The following is a 27957-nucleotide window of genomic DNA, read 5'->3' on the forward strand; positions in this document are numbered from 1 at the left end:
CGGCGCCGGCAATGGGTGCCGCTGCCCCTTCTCTCCCCCTGTCTGTCGGCGCCGCTGCCCCATTGACGGCGCCGCTTCTCTCCCCCTGGCTATCGGTGCCGGCAATGGGGCGCCGGCACCGATAGTCAGGGGGAGAGAACGGGCAGTGGCGCCGATAGCCAGGGGGAGAGAAGGGACGGCAGCAGGGCTCTAGACCCCAGGACAGGCAGGGGCAGAGAAGCCGGCAGCGCTGGCGGTCTCTGCACCTGCAAAGCCGCTGCAGTTCATTGATTTAAAGCGCCCGCTTTAAATCATTGAACTGCAGTGGCTTATCGGCGTATAACACGCAGGTAGACTTTAGGCTAAAAATTTTAGCCTAAAAAGTGCATGTTATACGCCGATAAATACGGTAACTTTCTGGAGCCAGGTGATATATAAAAAAAAAAGTTTTTTCCTGGATAACCCCTGGTTGCTGGGTTCAACCACAGATTACAGCTGATCGTTTAGGGCAGTGTTTCCCAACCAGTGTGATCCAGCTGTTGCAAAACTACAACTCCCAGCATGCCCAGACAGCCGAAGGCTGTCCGGGCATGCTGGGAGTTGTAGTTTTGCAAAGGCTGGAGGCACACTGGTTGGGAAACACTAGTTTAGGGTCTTAGTAGTGGGATACCCTAATATCAGAAAACTGTTGTCTGTCCCTCCTTGACAACAATAATAATAATAATAATAATAATAACATTGGGGGACATTTATCAATGTTTGCTTATGTATTTTTTATATTTTTTGTTATTGTTTCCTTACTATTTTTTTGCTTCGGTGCGACTTATTTATCAACTGGTTGCAGCCTGTTGATAAATTTGTTGAACGTAAGCAATTTTTTTTCTGCTTTATGTTTGAGCTGGAGGAAATTTGGTAGGTTATTTCATGCGATGCAACTTTTTTGCGTCTTTGCACTTTGGTAAGCAAGTTTCTTTTTTTTTTTAGCTTAGGGCACTGCACAATCAAAAAGTCGCTACCTTACTGTCGCAAAACTACGTAATGCTTTCATACATGTCCCCCATTCACATTTGTAGTTATTTGTGTTATATTTTTAACTATTAACATGGAATACACAATAGATCTAAATATATACCCTGCGAATTTTGCATAGTAAACCGTCTTACCTCTTTTTTTTTATAATGCTTTTTGTTGTTTGAGATTTTTTTTTTTTTTTACATGGTCACGTGTTTGTAGGGACCAATAGGATAAATGATATAAAACAGAGTTATAACAAGAGATTCTAGTCTTTACGCATTCACAACTAAGAGCAAAGTGCAAAACAGGATTCGTGTGTGCCCTCCATAACATAAATCAAGACTATCTTGTCTTTTCTTTTTGATGGGATGGAACAATTAGAGTAAAATATTGTATTCGAGCGCCGGTCTTTCCCAGTTTCACTTTGTAAGCGATAACGAACGTCTTCAGATCTGGACATACTTAAGTCTTCTTTCGAAGAAGAACCAAAGAACCATACAAAGTAAGCTTGTCTTATTTTATTCTTATTTTTACCACTTTTTTTTTTTTTTAGCTTTGGTCATTAATTTGTGTATATTTTCAAGACAAACTTGTCACCGTTACTTTTTGAAATGTCTAAATGTGGATTGTTTTTTTTGTGAGCAAACACAAATATAGTTAATGCTTAAGTTGAGAAAATGTTGAGATCAGCCTTCTTTCTTTGTTTTCATTTTCATTGCATAAATAAGTGTCCAAAATGGTTTCCAAAGTGGCGGGGAAAGATATGATATGTCGTTAGTTTTGATGAGGAGAGGACTAACTTAAGTTTGTGGTAAAGGTCAGATGTTGATAGACTCCATTTTATGTTTTCCAACTGTGTTACATAAAACACAACATGCTTAGAGCAACTGGAACTTTAAAAAGGTATAAAAAAAATGATATATTAAAAAAACTAAATTAAAAAGCAAAGGCATAATAGTATTATGGCATCCACAACTCTGTGGAAATGTTATATGTGTAAGTAGACTTTTTAAAACTTTTAGCTTTTGGGTGATCAGGATAGAAAGAAGCAACGGAACGATTCATAGATTTCTGCCATATAAGGACAATTCAGACAGAGAATAACTTTATCTTTAAGGTTGTTTCCATAGTAATTTTTCCAGACAAATATACACATAAAGCGAAAAAAGAGAAGAACATTTTATGTGAAAGTGAAGCATAATAAGTGCACTTGTGATATATTTATACCTGCTACACACCTATTATGATATTATCTATTATAATAGATAAAATAAAAAAAAACTGCATACAACATAATATATACAAAAAAAAAACTAAACTTCAGTTTTGTTATAGATAAATGTACAGAATCCACAAAAGTAAAATGGTAATTAACATGTTCACTTCTAATGCACAAAGCACTATAGTAGAGCATAAAAGATATTAGACATGGATGGGTTAAAATATGATCTCCTAAATAAAAGGGTAAAAGCCAGCAATCTCTCGTTTTGTCATTTATATTCAGGAGGAGTCATGGACAATATTACTTCTCACGAGAATAACTTGAAATCACACTGTTGAAATCTCTTCTGCTCTGCCAATCTGGCACCAGAAATTCTTCAATATGTATGTGGACTCAATGTCTCTGTTACTACTGTGTTTCTCCGAAAATAAGACCGGGTCTTATATAAATTTTAGTCACAAAAAACACACTAGGGCTTATTTTCAAGGTAGGGCTTATTTATTTACGGTATGTACCTTGAACAACTTGGGGGGGGGCTGTAGCAGTGTGGAGGATGGGGGGCTGTAGCAGTGTGGAGGATGGGGGGCTGTAGCAGTGTGGAGGATGCTGCACCCCTATCTTCCACACTGCTGCAGCCCCCCATCCTCCTGCAGCCCCCGATCCTCCACACTCCTGCAGCCCCCCGATCCTCCACACTCCTGCAGCCCCCCCCATCCTCCACACTCCTGCAGCCCCCCATCCTCCACACTCCTGCATCCCCCCATCCTCCGCACAAACAAACCCCATCCTCCCCTTCCCCCGTTGTCCTCCTCCACACTCCTACAGTGCCCCCCACCCCTCTGCCCCGGCTCGGTTACGGTATCCCTGCCCCTGCCCCGGCTCGGTTACGGTAACTTGCCGCAAGACCAGCCAAGGGGGGGGGGGAGGGGGTTGCGAAGTCTGTGAGCATTACTGGCGGATAAGGTCCGGATCTAGACCGCGGTCTGCCAGTTGATTACCCCTGGCCTAGGTCTTATTTTCGGGGTAGGGCTTATTGCAGCCCACCCTGATAATCCTGCTAGGGCTTACTTTTGGGGTAGGGTACTAAGAAGTTTGTCCAGTGAGATTTAGCATTGATGTATGCTCAGTATCTCTTAAATTGTCAACTTATACCACCCATGTTTCCATTTTGCAATTTATTCACAGTTAAATCCACTTGGGGGAAAACTAAATAGTACCAGAAAGTGCAATAGTTCACAGAGGGGTACACACTTTAAAATATAACTTTTAATCAGACACGTCTAAAACAAAACAATAGCACAGGCCCCACAACAAAAAGCCAGTGGTTCGGGATGACACCAGATCTAACAGTATAGACCGCACACCGGTGGAGGTGTGTCTGTGGAGGGGATAATGGGGGGAGCAGTGGTGCATGGAGTGCATATATCACCCTACGATGCCCTATCGGGGAGATGTAGTGTAGACTACCCCTGCTCCCACAGGGACTGTCGGGGCACTCGCCCTAAAAAGAGCGACCCCTGCCCCGATATATCCCTTGGACTGCGCCCTATAAATCCCTGGCAATATATAAAATGCCCTTGCTCTGGTATACCCGACGCGTTTCTACCACATCGGTGGGTTCCTCAGGGGTTAACCAGGCAACTTGCAAAAAATCAATATCCCAATTTACAGTTACAATAATGTGAAAAGTAATCAAAGTAAGGGCTATCACCAAATAGAATTCACAAAAGTATTTACAATTTAGGAAATGCCATGAGTATATCTAACTATTAAGCACCTATCCAGTTTAGGCAATAACGGTGCTGATAATGTCAGTTGTCTACTGGCAGATGAATGCCAGCAGATAGTTACTCACGGTTACCACGGGTTGCCGCAGTGGCGGTATCCCCAGGTGCACTCCCACAATGGTGGGTAGCGCACTCAGCCGATCGGTGTCCTGGCTCTCAGAGCCAGGACACCGATCGGCTGAGTGCGCTACCCACCATTGTGGGAGTGCACCTGGGGATACCGCCACTGCGGCAACCCGTGGTAACCGTGAGTAACTATCTGCTGGCATTCATCTGCCAGTAGACAACTGACATTATCAGCACCGTTATTGCCTAAACTGGATAGGTGCTTAATAGTTAGATATACTCATGGCATTTCCTAAATTGTAAATACTTTTGTGAATTCTATTTGGTGATAGCCCTTACTTTGATTACTTTTCACATTATTGTAACTGTAAATTGGGATATTGATTTTTTGCAAGTTGCCTGGTTAACCCCTGAGGAACCCACCGATGTGGTAGAAACGCGTCGGGTATACCAGAGCAAGGGCATTTTATATATTGCCAGGGATTTATAGGGCGCAGTCCAAGGGATATATCGGGGCAGGGGTCGCTCTTTTTAGGGCGAGTGCCCCGACAGTCCCTGTGTGAGCAGGGGTAGTCTACACTACATCTCCCCGATAGGGCATCGTAGGGTGATATATGCACTCCATGCACCACTGCTCCCCCCATTATCCCCTCCACAGACACACCTCCACCGGTGTGCGGTCTATACTGTTAGATCTGGTGTCATCCCGAACCACTGGCTTTTTGTTGTGGGGCCTGTGCTATTGTTTTGTTTTAGACGTGTCTGATTAAAAGTTATATTTTAAAGTGTGTACCCCTCTGTGAACCATTTTGCAATTTAGCAAGACGAAAATCCTTGTCATTAACCCTTCATGCTTCTTCTAAATGTTTTGGGCTGTTGATTCAACAAACAAAAAGACTGTCTATACTCATAGATGTTTATGGAATTTGTGGAATAAAATTCTTGCTGGCAGAAATCATGTCAGAGGAAGAATTCAGCAACATGGGATCTGCACAAATATTTCTCTTTCAGTCGTTGGCGTGCCTGCTCTTTGAGCAGCCATTTATAAAGTCTATTTAGTTTTGTCTATCAGAGTATGCAGTCTATTTCATCTCAGAAGATGTAAATATTGAAAACAATTACTAATTTGTAATCATTATGTCATGGCAGGTAAGGAGCAATGCAGACCTAAACTCACTGTTCCTATCTGCGATCTGCCCCAAACGGCAGCCCCCAACTGTGTGATGGTCCCTACACTTGCTAAGTGCACAGGGCATTGGGAGGTCATACAGGCCCGCTTAGCAACACAGAAAAGACAGGAGCAAAAACCAGGGACAAGTAGGAGGATCAAAACCAGAAGGACTATGTCATACCAATTCAGCAGGCAAGAGAATAGTCAATAAACAGGCAAAGGCCAAGTCAGCTCAGAATTTCAGATAATAGGCACAGGGGAACAGAAATGCTGGTGACAGGTAGGAACCAAATTCATGCGCATCTGAGCTAGGCCGTTTAAATCTGCCCCCGCTGGGAGGTGTGATGGCTGTCGCTCTCACTTCTTAATAGGCTATGCTGGCCCAGTCCTACTATGACAAGGGCTCCTGAGTGGCATTGCACCGGTCATTAGAACAATGTGAAATCCTGTTGGCATCTCCTAGTAAGGACTGGAGTCGACACTGAAACCGGGCCAGAAATGTTTGCTATACATTATTTTGGTTAAGAAAAAAAGTTTTAAAAAGTGGATTCATTAGAACAAAGATAAAGGGGTACTCCGGCACTAAGATATCTCATCCTCTATCCAAAGGATAGGGGATAAGATGCCTGATCGCAGGGGTCCTGCCGCTGGGGACCCCCGTGATCTTTCACGCAGCACCCCGTTACCATCAGCCCCCGGAGCATGTTTGCTCCGGGTCTGATGACTGCCGATCACGGGGCCAGAGTATTGTGATGTCACGGCTCTGTCCCCATGTGACATCACGCTCCTATGTGATGGGGCAGAGCGTGACATCACACGGGGGCGGAGCCGTGACATCACAATACTCCGGCCCCGTGATCGGCAGTCATCACACCCGGAGCGAACATGCTCCGGGGGCTGATGGTAACAGGGTGCTGCGTGAAAGATCACGGGGGTCGCCAGCGGCAGGACCCCCGCGGTCAGGCATCTTATCCCCTATCCTTTGGCTAGGGAATAAGATGTCTTAGCGCTGGAGTACCCCTTTAATGAATTTTATTTGCTCCTGTGAAATCAACATGGGTCTTGAAATTGATGCGAGAAACCCTAGTAAAATCAAAAAAAAAAATAATTCAGCACTATATAACTTGGCCTTCACATGTATTTAGAAATGTGCTCCTTTATTTGCAGGAGAAGGCATGAATGTGATGATGGAAGGAGAGAAAGCTTCTCATGCTTGCTTTTACTTTAGAAAGTGTAGTAGGACAACGGGCAGAGGGTAACTAGAGAAATTCCACATGCATAATTCCAATACATTGTAATAATTTTACAAATATTTAAGCTCTGTTGTTGTTAAAAAGCAGCAATTCTTCTTTTCAGTCCTCTGTGTCAGGATTTCAAATGTGGCATAGTTTTCATTTTCTACTTTAATAATTTAATTTGTAGGCACAGAAGAAATACAGTATATGTCAAGGCATCCAACTTTCAAGGTGATATGCACATATGTAATTGTGTAGAAAATGCAAAGACCTGGCCACCAGCCATTTATAAACCCCTGTTATAGCTTTAAAAGGAATGTATAATCTTATTTTTTTTAAATATTAAACTGTATACAAAGATTCCTTTTTAATTTTTTTCTTTCTTTGCCTACAGTAGAATGGGGAAGATCTACTATTGTGGTTGCACTTAGACTTCATTGTAAAATGCATTGATCTAATACATCTTCTCTTATATTTATTATATGCTTTAGACGTGATTTTTATGCCTCTTCCAACAGTGTGGAAAGGCTTTACAGGAAACCGTCTGGCTTTACATGAATAGGAATGTCTTCAAATGTGACAAAAAGTGCTAAAATTGTGGCAAGATTTTGGTGTACAAAAGAATGCCAACCAATAGTAGGTATAAAAAGTTAGACAAGATGTGTCAAATTTGTCAAACCGTATGAGCCACTGAATAAATATGGCCGCCAGTTATAAGTGGATAAGAATATATATCTTTTTCTTCTTAAGCGCAACCATTGGTTGTAGTAAGGTAGACAGTCTTGCATGACACATCATCTTAGGCTTGTAAATATGAGTTTATATGAGCATGTAGATAAAATATACTATATAATATATATATATATATATATATATTCCATTGTTTTTGTTTATATTTGGGTGAAAAATATACCATATATACTCGAGTATAAGCCGACCCGAATATGAGCCGAGGCCCCTAATTTCACCCCAAAAACCCAGGAAAAGTTATTAACTCGACTATAAGCCTAGGGTGGGAAATACATCATCCCCCCCCCCCCCCCCCTGTCATTAACACCCCCATCATCATCACCCTGTCATCATCACCCCCCTTCATCATCACCCTGTCATCATCCAGACCCCCGTCATCATCCCCCCCCTTTTTTCATCACCACCTGTCAATCCCTTCATCAGTGGTCTTCAACCTGTGGACCTCCAGATGTTGCAAAACTACAACTCCCAGCATGCCCTGGCCATCTGTGCTGCACGGACCACCCGGTGGGGAGGGCTAGTCGTTCCGGGCTGTCCATTTTCACTGGGGGGCCCCTCTTCTCCGTGCTCCGGCCTGTCCCGGACTAGTGACGTTGCCTTGACGACGGTGCACAGGGATGTTCATGCGCAGGCTGTGAATGAACGTCCCTGTGCGGCATTGTCAAGGCAACCTCAATAGTCCGGCGCAGGGCCAGATCGCGGAGAAGAGGGCCCCCCCGGTGAAAATGGACAGCCCAGAACGACTAACTCTACCCACCGGACGGTCCCTGCAGCAAAGATGGCCCAGAACAGCTCACCCTTCCTTCCCACCGAGGGGTGGTGAGTAGAAAACTAAAGGGGGGGGGGGGGGGTCTGGATAATGACGAAGGCCGCAGTGGTCTTCAATCTGCGGACCTCCAGAAGTTTCAAAACTACAACTCCCAGCATGCCCGGACAGCCGATGGCTGTCCGGGCATGCTGGGAGTTGTAGTTTTGCAACATCTGGAGGTCCGCAGGTTGAAGGCCACTAAGAAGGGATTGACAGGCGGAGAGTTCACTCGAGTATAAGCCGAGGGGGGCGTTTTCAGCATGAAAAATCATGCTGAAAAACTCGGCTTATACTCGAGTATATACAGTACTTCATTGTCCCTCCACTGTCCAGAGCACTGTCTTGCTATTGCCTGTGTGTCATTGTGTGGAGACAAAATACAGGAAGTGTGGGTGAGACTAACCTGGTCTGTGAACCGGGGGCATGTCACAGAGCCTCTGCATATACAGCAGCCAATTTTTATCTCTTAGGATGTAAGATGTGAGGGCAAATGTCATGGAACACCCCCCTCCTTCTCAGTGAACTGCATGCAGTTTGGACAACTTAACAAGGAAATTAAAAAGAATCAAAACCAGGATTTAAGAACATATGCAGGATCAGCATCAGTTAAGGAGTAATCCTGGAGCATTTTAGCAGTAGGTCCCTAAACCAGAGGAGAAGTGGTCCAAATATTGAAAATGGTGTGCTGGAAAATTACTGTCCCGACCACCCACACACCCTCCTGCTTGGATTAATTCCTACAGAATGTGGGCACGTCACGTTACTGTGATGTCACTGTGCATATTAACCCTGTACTGAGATGTCACTGTGTACATTATCACTGTACAGCGTTAATATACACATTGCTGTCACAGTACAGGATTAATATGCATAGTGACATCACAGTACAGTGATATACACATTGATGTCACAGTCCAGGGTTAAAATTTACAGTGATGTCACAGTCCAGGGTTAATATGCACAGTAATATAAATGGAAAAAAAAAAATAGAAAAACAACACAGGGTGCGCCCCTAGTGAGGACCGTTTGGGGGTGCAAATAGCATAAAGACCTTACCCCTAGGTGTTGCGCTCAGGGCACAACACCTACAGTGGCATCTGGAAGGAAAGGTGCAGGAAAGCTGCCACGAGGAACTCCCCGGGATGACGTCAGTCAGTCCGGTAAAGGAACAATACAGTGATATGGAAAATAGTTCCTCTGAATGAAGGCACTCCTCCCGATTGATTTATTAGGAATATTTTATTAAAATATTCCAAATACATCCATCGGGACAAGCGCCTTCATTCAGAGGAACTATTTTCCATATCACTGTAATATGCACCGTTATGTCATAGTACAGTGTGTACTAGTACAGTGATGTCACTGTGCACATGGGGGGTACATAGCAGGGTAGTAGTAGAGAATGGCATAGTAGAAGTAGGGCCAGGGCACGCAGCACAGCATTTATATTTTTACCTGACAGGCAACTGGCCTATAAGCATCTGAGGCGCTGTAATTGGGATTGATAGCAAGCCACATGCCTGCACCAGGGGTGGACTGACAACATGTGGGGCCCCCAAGATAAATAATGTAATATATGTACAGGACCCCACCAGTAGAATAGTGAGTTCAGCTCTGGAGAATAATACAGGATATAACCCAGACTATAACTCTAAAACTATATATGTAACTATAACTCAGTACAGGATAAGTAATGTAATGTATGTACACAGTGCCCTCACCAGCAGAATATTGAGTACAGCTCTGGAGAACAGTGGTCCCTCAGCATACAATGGTAATCCGTTCCAAATGAACCATCGTTAGTTGAAACCATCGTATGTTGAGGGATCCGTGCAATGATAAGTATATCAAGTTGTACTCACCTGTCCCCGCCACTCCGGACCGTCACCGCTGCCCTGGATGTCGCCCTTCACCGCTGTTGCCATGTCCCCGGGTGTCCCCGCCGCTCCGAACTGTCTCTGCAACCTGGGATCGTCGCTCTTCATCGCCGTCATCACATCGCTGCGCACAACGTGATGACGACAAAGGAGAGCAACGACGATGCAGGGGATCCCGAAGAGGACGGTCCGGAGTGTCGGGGACAGGTGAGTGATCATCACCGCAGCATATGGGGCACCTTAAACGGCTATCCGGTGGCAGCTGAAACAGTCTAAGCTGCAGGATAGCCGTTTATGCGATGGCCCCGACATACAAAAGCATTGTATGTTGATGCTGCCTTCAACATGCGATAGCCTCTGAGAGGCCATCGTATCTTGAAATTATTGTATGTCGGGGCCATCGTAGGTCGGGGGGTCACTGTATAATTCAGGATATAACTCAGGATCAGTACAGAATAAGTAAAGTAATGTATGTACACAGTGACACCACCAGCAGAATAGTGAGTACAGCTCTGGGGTATAATACAGGATATAACTTAGGATCAGTACAGGATAAGTAATGTAATGTATGTACACAGTGAACAGTGACCCCACCTGCAGAAAAGTGAGTGCAGCTCGGAGTATAATACAGGATATAACTCAGGATCAGTACATGATAAGTAATGTAAAGTATGTACACAGTGACCTCACCAGCAGAATAGTGAGTACAGCTCTGAAATGTAATAAAGGATATAACTCAGGATCAGTACATAAGTAATGTAATGTATGTACATAGTGACCTCCCCTGCAGAAAAGTGAGTACAGCTCTGGAGTATAATAAAGGATATCATTCAGGATCAGTACATAAGTAATGTAATGTATGTACATAGTGACCTCACCAGCAGAATAGTGAGTACAGCTCTGGAGTATAATAAAGGATATAATTCAGGATCAGTACAGGATAAGTAATGTAATGTATGTACACAGTGACCTCACCAGCAGAATAGTGAGTACAGCTCTGGAGTATAATAAAGGATATAACTCAGGATCAGTACATAAGTAATGTAATGTATGTACATAGTGACCTCACCAGCAGAATAGTGAGTACAGCTCTGGAGTATAATAAAGGATATAATTCAGGATCAGTACAGGATCAGTAATGTAATGTATGTACACAGTGACCTCACCAGCAGAATAGTGAGTACAGCTCTGGAGTATAATAAAGGATATAACTCAGGATCAGTACAGGATAAGTAATGTAAAGTATGTACACAGTGACCTCACCAGCAGAATAGTGAGTACAGCTCTGAAATGTAATAAAGGATATAACTCAGGATCAGTACATAAGTAATGTAATGTATGTACATAGTGACCTCCCCTGCAGAAAAGTGAGTACAGCTCTGGAGTATAATAAAGGATATCATTCAGGAACAGTACATAAGTAATGTAATGTATGTACATAGTGACCTCACCAGCAGAATAGTGAGTACAGCTCTGGAGTATAATAAAGGATATAATTCAGGATCAGTACAGGATAAGTAATGTAATGTATGTACACAGTGACCTCACCAGCAGAATAGTGAGTACAGCTCTGGAGTATAATAAAGGATATAACTCAGGATCAGTACATAAGTAATGTAATGTATGTACATAGTGACCTCACCAGCAGAATAGTGAGTACAGCTCTGGAGTATAATAAAGGATATAATTCAGGATCAGTACAGGATAAGTAATGTAATGTATGTAAACAGTGACCTCACCAGCAGAAAAGTGAGTACAGCTCTGGAGTATAATAAAGGATATAACTCAGGATCAGTACATAAGTAATGTAATGTATGTACATAGTGACCTCACCAGCAGAATAGTGAGTACAGCTCTGGAGTATAATAAAGGATATAATTCAGGATCAGTACAGGATCAGTAATGTAATGTATGTACACAGTGACCTCACCAGCAGAATAGTGAGTACAGCTCTGGAGTATAATAAAGGATATAACTCAGGATCAGTACATAAGTAATGTAATGTATGTACATAGTGACCTCACCAGCAGAATAGTGAGTACAGCTCTGGAGTATAATAAAGGATATAATTCAGGATCAGTACAGGATAAGTAATGTAATGTATGTACACAGTGACCTCACCAGCAGAATAGTGAGTACAGCTCTGGAGTATAATAAAGGATATAACTCAGGATCAGTACAGGATAAGTAATGTAATGTATGCACACAGTGACCTCACCAGCAAAATAGTGAGTACAGCTCTGGAGTATACCAAATGTTACTCCTAATCTTGAGTTACATTCTATAATTAATATACAGTGACCATCTGACCTACGATGGCCCCGACATACGATAATTTCAACATGCGATGGCATCTCAGAGGCATCGCATGTTGAAGGCCGCATCAACATACAATGCTTTTTTATGTCGGGGCCATCGCATAAACGGCTATCCAGCAGCGCAGACTGCTTCAGCTGCCGCCGCATAGCCGTTTACGGTGCCCCGTGTGGTCCGGTGGGTGTCACTCACCTGTATCGGCGCTCCGGGCCGTCCTCTTCGGGATCCCCTGCATTGCCGGCACTCTCCATCGTCATCATCCAATAGGAGCGGCGTGCGCAGTGACATGATGATGGCGATGAAGAGACGCAGCAGAGACGGTCCGGGGACGCAGCGACAGCGATGGAGGGCGACATCCAGGCCAGCGGTGAGCGGCGGGGACGCACACTGATGACAGCGGCATCGGGCATAGGAATCCCCATAGCGCTGTGGATCGCTCCCTGAGCGTTAACAGGGGACGGGGAGTAGAGCGGCGGGGGACGGGGAGTAGAGCTGCGGGGGACGGGGAGTACAGCTGCGGGGGGCGGGGGACGGGGAGTAGAGCTGCGGGGGACGGGGAGTACAGCTGCGGGGGGGCAGGGGACGGGGAGTAGAGCTGCGGGCGTGGGGCGCTCGCGGGGACGCACACTGATGACAGCGCCATCGGGCATCGGGATCCCGATAGCGCTGTGGACCAACAGTACATGTAATAATAGAGTAAATGTATATGAGCCAGCCGTATGAGCTGCGTACATGTGTGAACTTCTGTCGGCCCACGAGCTGCGTACATGTGTGAACTTCTGTCGGGCCACAGAGGCCATGAGAGCTCCGTGCAGCTTCAGCTATCACAGGGAGAGGAGATCCTCTCCCTGTGATAGCCAAACTGACACTGCTGTGCGCATCGATGCGTGACGTTTAAATATGTCACGTGACAAGAGTGAGCCAATAGGATGTGATGGAGGCGGACCATCTCATTCTATGGCAAATCTCATTCCACGGCAATGCACCGGTCCTCCTAATCAGGCGGTCACTTCCATTGTGATGTGTGGAGATCTCTGTTTCTTAGTGTCTGCCTGACCAGGGGATTATAGGCAGCTGACATTCAGGGCACCTTGCTTTACATTCGGGGCATGGCCCCCGAATTTTTAATCTAGTGACGTCCCTGTCCGCAGATGTTCAATAGAATTTAGATCAGGGCTCATAGAAGGCCACTTCAGAATAGTCCAATGTTCTTTTTGTAGCCATTCCCAGGTCTTTTTAGCTGTGTGTTTGGAGTCAATGGGGGAGATTTATCAAAAACTATCCAAAGGAAAAGTGGCTGAGTTGCCCATAGCAACCAATCAGATCTCTTCTTTAATTTTTTAAATGCCTGTGAAAAAATGAAAGAAGCGATCTCATTGGTTGCTATGGGCAACTGGACAACATTTTCTCTGCACAGGTTTTGATAAATCTCCCCAATATCCTATTGGAGGACCCCTGACCCTGACCCTTCCTTTACACTGGGCAGCGCATTTCACTCCACAATGCTTTGAGTCTTCCTGAGATTTGACTGACACCCTGTTTCAGATTCAGCAAGGCAGCCCCAAAACATACCCGGGCCTCCTCCTAGCCTCACAGTGTTCTTTTCTTTCTATGTAAACATAGAGCTGATGTGACTTGCTATAAAGCTTCAGTTTTGTCTCATCTGTTGAAAGACCCTTCTCCCTTTAGCTTTGTGTCTTGGCTTTTGGACAAATAAGACAAAACTGGAGCTTTTAGGCAAGTCACATCAGCTCTAAGTTTTCAGGTCCAAAAATGAAGCATGCAAAGACAAGAACTCTTGGGGAGATTTATCATTCAATGTAGATGTTATTTTCCATCTATCATTGGCGCTGTGATGGCGCAGTCTTGTAATATTCGCAACATTTTTGCGACTTTTATAGTAGACGTTTCCTACGTTTTTGAGTAGCAGTGCACCTATTTCCGATTTAGACATGCAGTGCACCCTTATTTATCATATGCGACTTTTAGAATATGTCGCAAAAAAATTGCGCAAACCCCGATTTCCAGGCGCTAAAGTACGACGACCAAAAGTACACGTACACAACCTCGTAAGCTAGAGCTTTTCCCGCCCGTGTAAAGTGGCGGAGAATTCATCATCTACAGTACACACTTAAAAATAAATGACACGCTGCAACGGAAAAAGTTAAACAGAAAAAAATGGCGGTAACAAAAGAGTAGGGTACACTTTCAATGATAAATCTCCTCCCACTGTATCTACATTGAAGCCTGGAAGATGTTTGGTTATGTTTTTGGGCTGTTTTGCGGCATATGACACAAAGTTACTTGGATCTATCAATGAAATCTCCAAACTTTCAAGGGATGGGTCCTCTATCAGGATAATGAGCCATAACAGCTAAAAACACCCAAGAATGACTAAAAGCAAAACTTTGGACTAGTCTAAAGTGGAATCATATCCTATTAACCCCTTAAGGACTCAGGGTTTTTCAGTTTTTGCATTTTTGTTTTTTCATCCTTACCTTTTAAAAATCATAACCCTTTAAATTTTCCACTTAAAAATATAAATTATGGCTTATTTTTTGCGTCACCAATTCTACTTTGCAGTGACATTAGTCATTTTACCCAAAAATCCACAGCGGAATGGAAAAAAAATCATTGTGCGACAAAATCAAAGAAAAAACGCCATTTTGTTACTTTTGGGGGCTTCCGTTTCTACGCAGTGCATATTCTGGTAAAAATGACACCTTATCATTATTCTGTAGGTCCATACGGTTAAAATGATACCCTACTTATATAGGTTTGATTTTGTCGTACTTCTGGAAAAATCATAACTACATGCAGGAAAATTTATACGTTTAAAAATGTCCTCTTCTGACCCCTATAACTTTTTTATTTTCCCATGTACAGGGCGGTATGAGGACTCATTTTTTGCGCCATGATCTGAAGTTTTTATCGGTACCATATTTGTTTTGATTGGACTTTTTGATCACTTTTTATTCATTTTTAATGGTATAAAAAGTGACCAAAAATATGCTTTTTTGGACTTTGGATTTTTTTTACGTGTATGCCATTGACCGTGCGGTTTAATTAATGATATATTTTTATAGTTCGGACATTTACGCATGCGACGATACCACATTTGTTTATTTTTATTTACACTGTTTTATTTTTTTATGGGAAAAGGGGGGTGATTCAAACTTTTATTAGGAAAGGAGTTAAATGATCTTTATTAACACTTTTTTTTTTTACTTTTCTTTTTTGCAGTGTTATAGCTCCCATAGGGACCTATAACACTGCGCACACTGATCTCCTATGCTGATCACTGGCATTGTATTAACACGCCTGTGATCAGTGTTATCGGCGCTTGACTGCTCCTGCCTGGATCTCAGGCACGGAGCAGTCATTCGCCGATCGGACACCGAGGAGGCAGGTAAGGACACCGCGGCTGTCCCGAACAGCCCGACTGAGCAGCCGGGATACTTTTACTTTCGCTTCAGATGCGCCGGTCAGCTTTGATCGCCGCGTCTGAAGGGTTAATACAGGGCATCACCGCGATCGGTGATGTCCTGTATTAGCCGCGGGTCCCGGCGGTTGATGGCCGCCGGGACCGACCCGATACGACGCGGGCTCACTGCGTCCTTCGTCATTAAGGGGTTTAAGGGGTACTACACTGGAAAAAATATTTTTTTTATTTTTTTTTTATAAATCAACTGGTGCCAGAAAGTTAAGCAGATTTGTAAATGACTTCTATTAAAAATATCTTGTATTTTCCAGCTCCTGTATAATTCACAGGAAGTTATTTTCTTTTTGAGATTCCTTTCTGTCTGACCACAGTGCTCTCTGCTGACACCTCTGTCCATGTCAGGAACTGCCCAGAGCAGGATAGGTTTGCCATGAGAATTTGCTTGTAGTCTGGGCAGTTCCTAAAATGGACAGAGGTGTCAGCAGAGAGCACTGTGGTCAGACAGAAAGGAAATTCAAAAAGAAAAAAACTTCCTCTGTAGTATATAGCAGCTGATAAGTACTGGAAGGATTAAGATGTTTTAATAGAAGTAATTTACAAATCTGTATACAATATATTTAAGTATGTATTGGCGCTCTAATAATAAAAACTACAAAATAGTGATAGAAGCTCACTTACTAAAATCCTGATGGGCAGTGTACTCGGAATCTCTACCCAGAGGGAAGTTCTTGCCTCCACTTAAAGATCCCGCAAAGATGTAAGTCCGTGTCCTTGTACAGGATCTATTCAGCGCTGGTGTTATCTTTTCATTTTGTTACACATAATTTACAAATCTGTTTAACTTTCTGGCACCAGTTGATTTAAAAAAAAAAAATGTGTTCCAGGGGAGTATCCCTTTAAACATCTGTGAAAGGAGCAGAAACATGCAGTCAGGAGAAGACACCTTCACATCTGAGACAGCTGACATTGTTTGATGACAGTCTATGGGTTAGACAATGTCAGGGTAGGACGCAAATGGTTCCTTGCTCTGTCACAATCTCTAGTGTATTCATGTTCTTACAGTTAGGATACAGTCAAAAGTGAAGCAACACATACTGTATTTTTCGTCCTATAAGACGCACCGGCGTATAAGACGCACCCAATTTATAGGTGCAAAATCTAAAAAAATAAAGATTTTGAACCCAATAGTGGTCTTCAACCTGCGGACCTCCAGATGTTGCAAAATTACAACTCCCAGCATGCTGGGAGTTGTAGTTTTGCAACATCTGGAGGTCCGCAGATTGAAGACCACTGCATAGGAGGTAATACTCACGTGTCCTCGCCGCTCCGGTCGCCGTGTCCCCGTCGCTCCGGAACGTCTCTGCTGCCGGCCGGGTATCCTTGCTCTCCGTCGCCGCCATCACGTCGTTACGCACGCCGACGCACGTGATGACGAGGAAGGAGAGCGCCGGCCATACAGGGGATCCCTGAACGGAGAAGACACCGAGGAGGCAGGTAAGGTCCATCCCGGTGTCCTGTAAGCACTAACCCGGCTATTCAGTCGGGCTGTTCGGGACCGCCGCGGTGAAATCGCGTCGGTCCCGAACAGCCCGACTGAACAGCCGGGTTAGAGTCACTTTCCCTTCAGATGCGGCGGTCAGCTTTGATCGCCGCATCTGAAGGGTTAATACAGGGCATCACCGCGATCGGTGATGTCCTGTATTAGCCGCGGGTCATGGCCGCTGATGGCCGCAGGGACCGCCGCGATAGGGGTGTATTCGCCGTATAAGACGCACCGACTTTTTCCCCCCAGTTTTGGGGAAGAAAAAGTGCGTCTTATACGGCGAAGAATACGGTAGTTGCTTCACTTTTGACTGTATCCTCACTGTTTCTCTTGGTCTGAGGTCATTTTCAATATGCTTAAATAATCGAATTCTGCATCTGCCATAGGAACAGAATTTGTCGCAAAAACATTTCAGTTTATGAATCCATCCTATTGCAGTGTCCCTCTGGAATCCCTGTAGGTCATAGGGTTGAGTGTTGTTCGCCTAGTGAATTGCTTATGTGTGTAGTGATATTTATACAGTTTTAGTGTAGGGTCACACTTGCATATGTGTGTAGTGGTATTTATGCAGTTTTAATGTAGGGTCACATGTGCTGCATATTTGCTAATGCGTATTTTGCTACCCACTGAAGTCAATGGGTAGCAAAATACGGAGCGGATTTTGCTACCCATTGACTTCAATGGGTAGAAAAATATGCAGCAACAAAATACGGCACGTGTGAACCTACCCTTATAATGTTTTCCTATGTTTTATAGTGTAGCTGTATTATACCAAAATCCCAATACAGACCAATATATGGAGGGGTCAATCAATATTTTCCCATATATTCCTAATTGGAATCCAAAAATCCCTATGTTCCCATATATTAATATTGTCAGTGATCCCACAAGCTTTATTAAAAAGGTGCTCAGATGTAACAAGATAAAGAAAAATTAAGAAAATTCACTCTCTTAAAAATACACTCAGCTCGGGCCAGTTATATAGATTTGTAACCTATTATTGTGGGGAGTTATACTCCTCTCTTGTTATTATTTTTAAAGAAGCATGCCTGCAGTTACATGCTTTTTCATTTACTGGCCTCCGCTTGTGCGATTAAAAAAGTCCCTGCTCTGCCCGCTACCTCATGATAAAGCTACTTTGTAGCGAAACATGTCGAGGGGGGCAGAGCAGGGACATTTTTAATCGCACAAGCGGAGGCCAGTAAATGAAAAAGCATGTAACTGCAGGCATGCTTCTTTAAAAATAATAACAAGAGAGGAGTAGAACTCCCCACAATCATAGGTTAAAAAATCTATATAACTGGCCCGAGCTGAGTGTATTTTTAAGAGAGTGAATTTTCTTCATTTTTCTTTATCTTGTTACATCTGAGCACCTTTTTAATAAAGCTTGTGGGATCACTGACAATATTAATGCTGTATTATACCAGGCATGGCTAGTGGCAATGCACAAACACACAGACATAGCTAAGAACCTTTCAGGGAGACTCGTGGAGCTTGCTTTTAGCCAGCCTTTCTACTTAGAGGAGGATAGAGGGAAAAGGAAAAGTACAAATCCCAGCAGGTCTAGAAGGTCAGCATCTGTCAGGCTATGCTGGGACCTGTAGTTCTCTAACACAGAGGAAGGGTAAGTTCCCATGTGTCGTATTTGGCTGCATATTTGCTGCTGCATATTTTCTTTCCCATTGAATTCAATGATTGGCAAATTTTGCTTTCCATTGACTTCAACTGGAAAACAAATTCGCAGCAGCAAATATGCAGCCAAATACAGTACGTGGGAACATACACGAAGAGTGGATTTCATTAAATATGTGTTGTACTTTAAAGTACCTGTCTTGGTGCTGGGACTGCTGGGGTGCTAGCAGTAACTGTAGGGCTGCAGAGTACTAAAGAACTGATATACTGTAGGGCTGCCCTGAGCAATGAGCTGGGAGTCCCAGGGACTTAGCGTCTGCTAACCAGACATAAGACTTGGAACATCTAGAGACACAGTAAGTTACTATCACTAACTATGTCTCTACTACACATTGTATGCAGTGACACGTAATAGTAGCACAATAAAGCAGCTTGGTGACAGCTGAAGTAATCAGCTCCCCCAAAAAGCTGCTTCTTTACAATTATGGTCCCTACATACTGAAATGAGCAGCATCGTTACCCAGTTGAGTATTCAACTAACTATGGCCTCCAATTTTGGAGCCATCATATGTCAGGGGATCATTGTACACAGAAGACAGCATGTTTTGAAACAGGATTGGTTTCTTCATCTGTTCATGATAAAGTATGATCTGATAAAGACATTTATAAAGACATGATAAATATACACAGTGGGCTTCAGTGGCCTTCTGACCAGGCGATGTTTTGTGTGACTGCGAGACCTCAGGACCAGCTGTCATGTCTGTATTTGTCTGTGTTCACACACAGCCTATTGGTTTTGCTGTGTGTAAACAGTTTTATGCTTCCTGGTCAGGGAAGATTTAATTCTCTGGCTCTTTCAGCCCAGCCTAGCCTCAGCTATGGTGATTATCCTCATTATAACCTGACTTTCTGCTATGCTGGACATGCTGCCAACTTGCTACTGCCATGCGGCTAATGGAGGCTTGGTGAAACTCTTCTTATTTGAGCTTTTAATCTACTATATCTGTTTTAGCATGCACTTTGTATTTTCTGATTTTAGCCATGTTTTGGCATGCTCTTAGTAGATTTTAAGCTGTGTTTGTTTAGTCAATTTTAGGATTTGTATATCCTTTCTGTTATGTTTCTGTTCACACTGTGTATTCTCTTGTCTCCGTTTATGTGAAGTTCTGTGTTTTATATTTCTGTTTTCCTACTGGGTCAGCATCCTGACTACACTGCGGTGTGTGTGCTGCTGGTCAGTAGTCTAATTGGATTTATTATTGATGGCTATTCCTATAGTGGAGTGGAGTGGAGTGTCCAGTTTGTGTGTCCAGTGTGAACAGTGTCCTATGTTAGGCATCCCTGTTTCTGCTCCATGGGGACAATCCTGTCTACTGGAGGTTTTCTGAGGGATTGTGATTCCTGTCTTGTTCAGTGTGTACTGTGTTCTATAATTATATGCTGTGTATCTAGATATCCCTGTTACCTGTCAATAGGGAATCCGGGGAATTGAGAATTAGTACAAGATATCTCTGTGCTTCAAGGTGGACTCTGGGAGATTGCATTCTAGTATCAAGACATTCCTGTTTCTACTGGAGGTTATCTGGGGGATTGCGATAATTCCTGTTTAGCTATTTATCCCTGTTTCTGGTCCAGTGGGACCTCGTGTCTATTGGACGTTCGGGGGAATTGTGCTATATTCCTGTCTGTTCCAATAGTCTGTTGACTTATCGGTTTTCCTGTCTGGTGTTTTGAACTCTATTTCTTATTTAGTTTATTATTCAGATCTTTGGAGTTCTGTTTATGATCACTTATCTATGAGTCCTCTGTTCATGACCACTGATCTATAGAGTCCTCTGTTCAGGGCCACTGAGCCCCCTGTTCATGTCCACTGATCTATGGTGTCCTCTGTTCACAACCGCTGATTTGTGTCCTGTACTACTCTCTGATCTGTTTCCTCTGAACTTATATACTATAGAGTTGTATGTTCTTGTTAGTTTTCTGGTTGGTGACCGACTATTTATTAGTGTGTGTTTTTATTAGGCCTCAGCACTCTAGTTCAGGGAGGGATCGGCGCCCAGTTGTCAATTCACCGTTTAGGGTGGATGGGCAAGTAGGCAGGGAGAGATGGTTTTAGGGTCAGTTTAGGGCTCACTCTCCTTGTTCCCTGGTCGGTCCCTGACACAGCACCCTGCCATTGGGAACTGCAGCAACTGCAGAAAACAAATGGACATAACCTTCCACCACTGAGCTTATCAGTGTGTAATGACTTAGCGACTCTACAAGGGCTGGCATAAAGAGGACAATCTCCAGGGACCCTATGATACACCAACTCTGTTAGTGGCCTTGCTCAGCCTAAAGCCTTCCTTATTAAAGCTTTCAAGAAACTGTGGTCATATCATGTACAGATAATTCAGTTTGTTTGTTTTTCCAGTAAAGAGCAGCAAGTTTATTTAAAGGGGTACTCCTCCTCTAAGATAAGTGTCTGATTGCAGGGCGTCTTGCTGCTGGGACCCCTGCGATCTTCTGCACAGCACCCCAGCAATCCACATGCATAGAGCGATCTTCCCTCCATATATGTGTATGGGAGATAGGGAGAACGCTGTATCACCACCTCTCCCATAGACTTGAATGAATTGGGTGTGATGACCATGGACGCCCAAAGCTAGCCCAGCCAGCGATCTCAACATAAATGTTCAGAAGGCTGGGGTGCCAGAGATCGCAGGGGCTCCGACCACATCCCCTTTGGATAGGGGAGGAGATATCTACCAACAGAGCACCCCTTTAAGCTACCTTGGTGTCTGGTATGATTCTAGCACCTTACTATCACAGGCACCACAAAACGCCTTTAGAACAGATGGTACATAGGGCTTGCCTAAGAAGAACATCATAACCACCACCACTTATGCAGTGTCCTCATCACTATGCCAGCCTAGGGGGATGTGGAAGAGCTAGTGAAGCCATTCAAACCACTGTAACCTTTCAAAACTACTGTGTTCTTCCCACTTGGCCTCCAGTCAAAGTTGTTTCATCTGTCAGATTCAAGCTTTTGGAGTTGTTTGTCTAGTTAACTGACATGACACAAATACGGTGTGTCTAATAGCAAAATAAAGACATGTGGTGAGGAACTGTGTGAAAAGCCTTGTGGGGTGTAGGTTAGTTGGGGTGTTGCTGTTCTTGATACTGAAAGGGCGCTGTTAACCCTTGTCCCTCGTGACACCAGGGTGAGGGTTAAAACTCTGTAGTGATGCTGGGCCTATCGCCACCCTTCCCAAGAGCGATAGGTGATTGTGAAATAAATCCTGTGACGCAAACAAGGTAAGAATCTTTAATAGGCATATTTACATATTTATTTACATAAATATTAACTAACTATGGGTTGACAAGGGATTAGCTAAGGTAGAGGACCCCCACTGTTCCTAGGGACTCTGTCTTTGGGGACCTCACCACAAGGTAACGTATGAAATACGGTACCGGGACACCACAGACATAAAAAGAGCCCCCCAGGTTACAAAATAGTAATACAGGAGATGTCTATGTCTCTAATGTATGCATGTAAAAACGAGGAAGAAAATACAATAAAACATAATAAATGGTTATCAGAATAATCCTACTAGGGTGACAAAGAGATATTATATGAAAAACTAATGGTTTATTTGATAAAGATTTAAAATTATAAAAGCTATAGCAGAATAGTGCACAACAATCTAACTTGCCACAGGGCCCTCGTGGCTTTAAAACTATGTATGCATTTATGTCGCCATCAACTCTATACAATACACATTGTTAAAAATGTATAAAAGAAAAAAGAATTGATAAAAATAAATAGTAAATGAGAGGTCTTAGGAGTACATGCACATTATTCTGCAGATTTTCTGCAGCTGATCTTGCTACCCATTGCAGTCAAAATGAGCAGTCAAAATACACATGTGAATGCATTCTTTAAAGGGGTAATCCGGTCCTGAGACATCTTATCCCCTATCCAAAGGATAGGCGATAAGATGCCTCACCGCGGGGGTCCCACCGCTAGGGATCCCCGCAATCTTGTGTTCGCCACCCACCTGTTTTAGCTGCACGCAGTGGTGCCAGCTCACAAACAGCCGGGTGGCGACCACGGGGCTGGAGTATCCTGATGTCATGACGGCCATCACGCCTCCTCCCATAGCCTTGCATAGAGGGGGCGAGGGGTGATGTCACACGGGGGCGGAGTTGTGACGTCTCGATACTCTGGCCCCGTGGTCGTCCATCGGCTGTTTGTGAGCTGGCACTGCAGCATGCAGCTCAAATAGGTGGGTGGCGTATACATGATTGCGGGGGTCCCCAGCGGCGGGACCCCAGCGGTGAGACATCTTATCCCCTATCCTTTGGATAGGGGATAAGATGTCTTCGGACCGGAGTACCCTTTAAGAGATAGAAAAATAGCAATCCTTGTGCACATGGTAATAGAATACAATATAGCAATCTCATTGAATTGTTTCAATTTTTTTTTTAATGATGTTGCAATAGTCATTTTCATGCTTAATAATGTTAAAACATTGCTATTTCTGATATGAGCAATAAAGGGATCATGTTTTTCACGGAGAACAATTGTTTCTCTTAAGGAGAGATGTTATGGTTATGTACATTATCATGAATTGATTTGTCCATTTAGAGTTCAAGGCTGTTAAGTATTGAAGGTTTAAGTTAAGTATTGAATGTTGAAGGTTTGGACATAGATATAGGTGATTATAGCCTCAGTAGCTGTTTACTTAAATTTTTTATTGTTCTCATATGTATATGGTACATACCAACATTAGAGAGATAGAAATATCCTGTTTTACTATCTGTTAAGGCTGCTTTTACGCTGTGTAATTGCTCCGTTACAAACAGACGTTAATGGCTCTTTTTTTTTTCTTTTCTTTACTCTGCGAGCCATTAACGTCCGTTATTGTAACAGAGTATAACGGGAGTTATAACGAGCAAAGAGAATCCCTTTCACTTGGATGGGATTTCCCTAACATCCATTATAAGTCCCGTTATTGCGGCCAAAGATATCGGGAGAAAAAGACGGCACAAGCACTAATTTTTCTCCTGCTATCTTCACAACGGCAGTCACACTACCGGGACTAAACGGTATTGTGAAAGGAGCCTAAGCTTACTATTCTCCATTTAGTGAACTCTTGAGTACTGTCGCTTTCTCCTTTAACCCCTTAAGGACTGACCGTTTTTCCTTCTTTGCACTTTGTTTTTTCCTCCTTACCGTTTAAAAATCATAACCCTTTCAATTTTGCAGCTACAGACCCATATGATGGCTTGTTTTTTGTGCCACCAATTTTACATTGTAATGACATCAGTCATTTTACTAAATGAAGAAAAAAAACTGCCATTTTGTAAATTTTGGGGGCTTCCGTTTCTACGCAGTACATTTTTGGATTAAAATGACACCTTATTTTTATGCTGTAGGTCCATATGATTAAATTGATACCCTACTTATATAGGTTTGATTTTGTTCCACTTCTGGTAAAAATCATAACTACATGCACGTAAATTAATACATTTAAAAATGCCGTGTCTAAGGGGTTAATACCGGACATTACCGCGATCTGTGATGTTTCGTATTAGCCACGGGTCCCGGCCGTTGCTAGGTGCTGGGACCGACCCGATATGATGCGGGGTCAGCCCATGATCCCGCATTATATCTCGGGAGTGGACGCAGGGTGTACAGGTACGCCCTGCTTCCTTAACAGGTTAATTTCTATATTAAGATATGAAAGGCTTACATATTGTCTCTTTCCTTGCTAAGATGTTAATTTGTTGAAACTTATTGTATATGTGGTTGTGAAGAAAATGTGGCAATATAATGTACCAGTATGAAAAGAAAGAATTTCTGCTAAGTGCTGCATGTTAGTATTACAACTACAAAGGAAAATAAATTATCCCGGTGTTGAAGAATGACAATATAAAATGGTGTGCTTTATACATGAATTGCATGACCCATTGACTTCTCTAGTCTTTAGAATTCCACATATATTACAAGCCACCAGCTTATGCAGTGAAATGCACTACTTTAGAAGGTTGTCTAGTTTAAAAATCCATTTTTATTTCCTCACAAGGGAATTTTAAGAGGGATATTCACTGTTTATGTTCTTGAACAGAATAAGGAGAGGCTACAAAGAGCATCTCCTGCTCCGGAGGACCTGCCATGTCCTGTATTACACAGACAACCCACTGATTTGAATAAACATTCTCTAATTTCACCTTTGGTGGTGATGTACATCTGAACACTAATTACTTTCTCCATTTCTAAAGTTTATGCTATAAGGGGACTTAGTGATTCACAGTGGTAACTTGAAGCAATGGAATCTTGATCATTAAAGGGATATTCCGCCCGTGTCTGATTATGGCGGTACCCCAACCAACCCATGCCCCCCCCCCCCACCACCACCACCACCACCACCATGCGATCTCTGTGCAGCCCCCGGCATTCTTTGCTGCTCCAGTCACGAAAGCACTGGGTTTCCAAGACTGGAGATGTGACATCACAGCACGCTCCCTTCAATCATGTTTATGGGAGGGGGTGTGACCGCCATCACGCCCCCTCCTATAGACATAAATAATGTCTATGGGCAGAGTACCTCTTTAAATGCATTCAATAGATGCCTTCCTTTACCCACAGCAGATAACTTTTCATCTTGGTTATTGACTGTGGTCGGTTGAAGTTAAAGTATCGCCTCGCCCCTATGACAGAATATAATATTTAAAGAGATGATGGAGAAATTAATATTTTCTGACACGGTTTTTCTAAATACCAAAGGTAAACACCTGGAAATTGTTTTCACTCCGGTGAACCCATGCTTCCATTCTTACTTAAAATTTGGTTGGCTTTGGGCCAAACTTTGGAGCGGAATCTAAGTGTTCCCCTGGTTTTCACCCTCTATCCCGTTCCAGGATGCAGAAGCTGGTCTTAGCTGCAGGGAAACACCAGGTCGCTACCACTAGAGAGTCAGATGGCTAGGACAGGTGGGGCGAGCTGACAGTAGATGAAATAAGCTTAGCAGCAGAATCTGTAGAGGCAAGACTGACTTGGTGTTTTAGCAGAGCTGCAGCACCAGCTGGAACAGCAGAGCTGTATAGAACATGCTCATCTAGATAAATAGAGCTGCTAGAAAGCAGAGGCAAGGTCACAGATCCAAGTCTTTTTTTTTTTTTCCAGGAGAGGCAGGTAGGTACAGAGGGATGAGGCTAGAGACAACACGCTCAGACCCTTAAAGAGACAGACCTCATGCGGCCCCTACTGAATGCACCAGACACTGTTGCCGTCTGAGAAAGTGCAGAGGAAACAGTCTGGCGCCTGCAGCAAGGAGGAGGAGCCGTGCATGCAGTTAGGTAGGCAGCAGAATGTGGTACATGCTGATGGCTGCCAACCACCAGCATTGCAGTACAGAAGTTAAGATTGGGCATTAAAGGAGTACTCCGGTGCACACTTTTTTCATGTTATCCCGTCCGGGCTGTAAAATAAAAGAAAACGCACTTTATCTTACCTGCCAACGAGCCCCCGGAGCTCCGGTACAGGTGTTCGGTCCCCGGGCTGTATTCTTCTTACTTCCTGTTAGCCCGGTACGTCACACGGAGCTTCAGCCTATCACTGGCCGCAGCGATGTATATGACTTTTGCACCACTATGCCCCTGATTTACTAAGAGTGGAGTATAGGTTACTTTGTGGGTTTTAATTCCCTACAATTTATTTTCCACAGTATTTACTAAGGTTTCCCTACATTTGGCACATTTTGATTTTTTTACACATGCTCTGATCTGTAGGATTTTCCTCATCTCAAATCCACAACATTTTATGTGGAAACCTTAGTAAATATGCTGGGTTTTTGTGAAAATGTCGGGGACACGCCCCTTTTCTGGTTTTCTCAGCAAAATGGAGAGTCGGTTTTTTTCAATTCTGGCGCAGATTCTGGCGCACAACCTGGCAAAATATGTATATATGCCAGGTTTACAATAGTGGATGTTTACAATAGCTGGGTTTACAATATATTGATGTGCTGCTATAATTCATTTTGCATATATATATATATATTGTGGCAGTGAGGCAGGATTGAGGGCAATGAAAGGGTATTTTTCCACGTCCTTTATCCTAGGTGAGCTAGCAGAGATGCTCATCAGGTGTCTAATCAATGAGGCCAGCAGAAGTGTGGGAAGTCTGTATATAAGGAAAGTATATAGTCTGGACTCTCCTCAGAAGACAGCAAGGTGGCTGTGAGGGATAGGCAAGGGGTCCTTGCAAGGAGCACACAGCAAGGCGCTGTGAGTGACCCACAACAGTAAAGTGTTAGTACACATGGCAAGAGGCTGCAAACGCTAAAGGTGAGTAAAGGTTGCAGGAAACCTGTGTTTTTAACTTGTGGAGACTAGCTTACCAGTGGATAGAGAGGGAAGTTTAGTCAGTGGCTAGATGGCCTAGGATTTTGTTTGTTCCTGTGTTATGTTTTTGCTTATCCTGCAACCTATCTAATAAAGCTGGCGAGGAGCCAGACTTGCATAAAGAATTGTTGTTTTCCTGCTGAATGAAGAGGAAACTTGCCCTGTGTCTGTGTCAAGGACGATCCCAGAGCTAACCCCAGAGTAAAATTTCTACAATTGGTGGAGGATGCGGGCAACACCTTGCTAGGAGCAACCAGTGGTGGAGTTGCAGTGAACTTGTTGCCGGGAGCAACCAACCATGCATGTTGCAAGAGGGTACTCTTTCTCAGTGAGGAGACAGTGGCACAAGCCCAGCTGTGGAGTACAAGAGCAGGACTGAGCCTGTGGTGAAGGCGTTGCTAGATGTAATGGATCGCAAAAAGTGAGTGGGCGCACTCTCAGGTGAGGAGACGGGGACGGGCCAAATGCACAGCGCAACAGCAGTAAGCCGTGTGGGATTTATTTATAAATTTTTTTGCAAAGATGGGTCGACATCGAAAAGCCATTGCTAGGGGCAACCGATGTGGACAGCAACTGGTTGTCACCAAGATGGTTGCTATGGTGAGCGCCTTGATTAAATTGGTTGCAGCTCAACAAGAGGACGTTTTCACACCTGATTATCCTCATGTCAGGAGACCAGAAAAGAGGGATGTGAGGATCCGTGAGTTGGTGGTGGGTGGAATCCCAC

General features: G+C 43.6%; 1 protein-coding gene across 1 annotated transcript in view; it reads left to right on the forward strand.

The window, feature by feature from the left end:
* Positions 1–1256: 1256 nt before the first annotated feature.
* The window catches only part of NR5A1 (nuclear receptor subfamily 5 group A member 1), a 229475-nt gene continuing 202774 nt past the window's right edge, over positions 1257–27957 (forward strand). Inside the window, exon 1 of the mRNA XM_056538142.1 lies at positions 1257–1495. The gene's annotated coding sequence lies outside the window, so the exon portion shown is untranslated. The remainder of the gene's footprint in view (positions 1496–27957) is intronic.

The sequence above is a fragment of the Hyla sarda genome, chromosome 9 (assembly GCF_029499605.1).
Source record: "Hyla sarda isolate aHylSar1 chromosome 9, aHylSar1.hap1, whole genome shotgun sequence".
Taxonomy (NCBI): Eukaryota; Metazoa; Chordata; class Amphibia; order Anura; family Hylidae; genus Hyla; species Hyla sarda.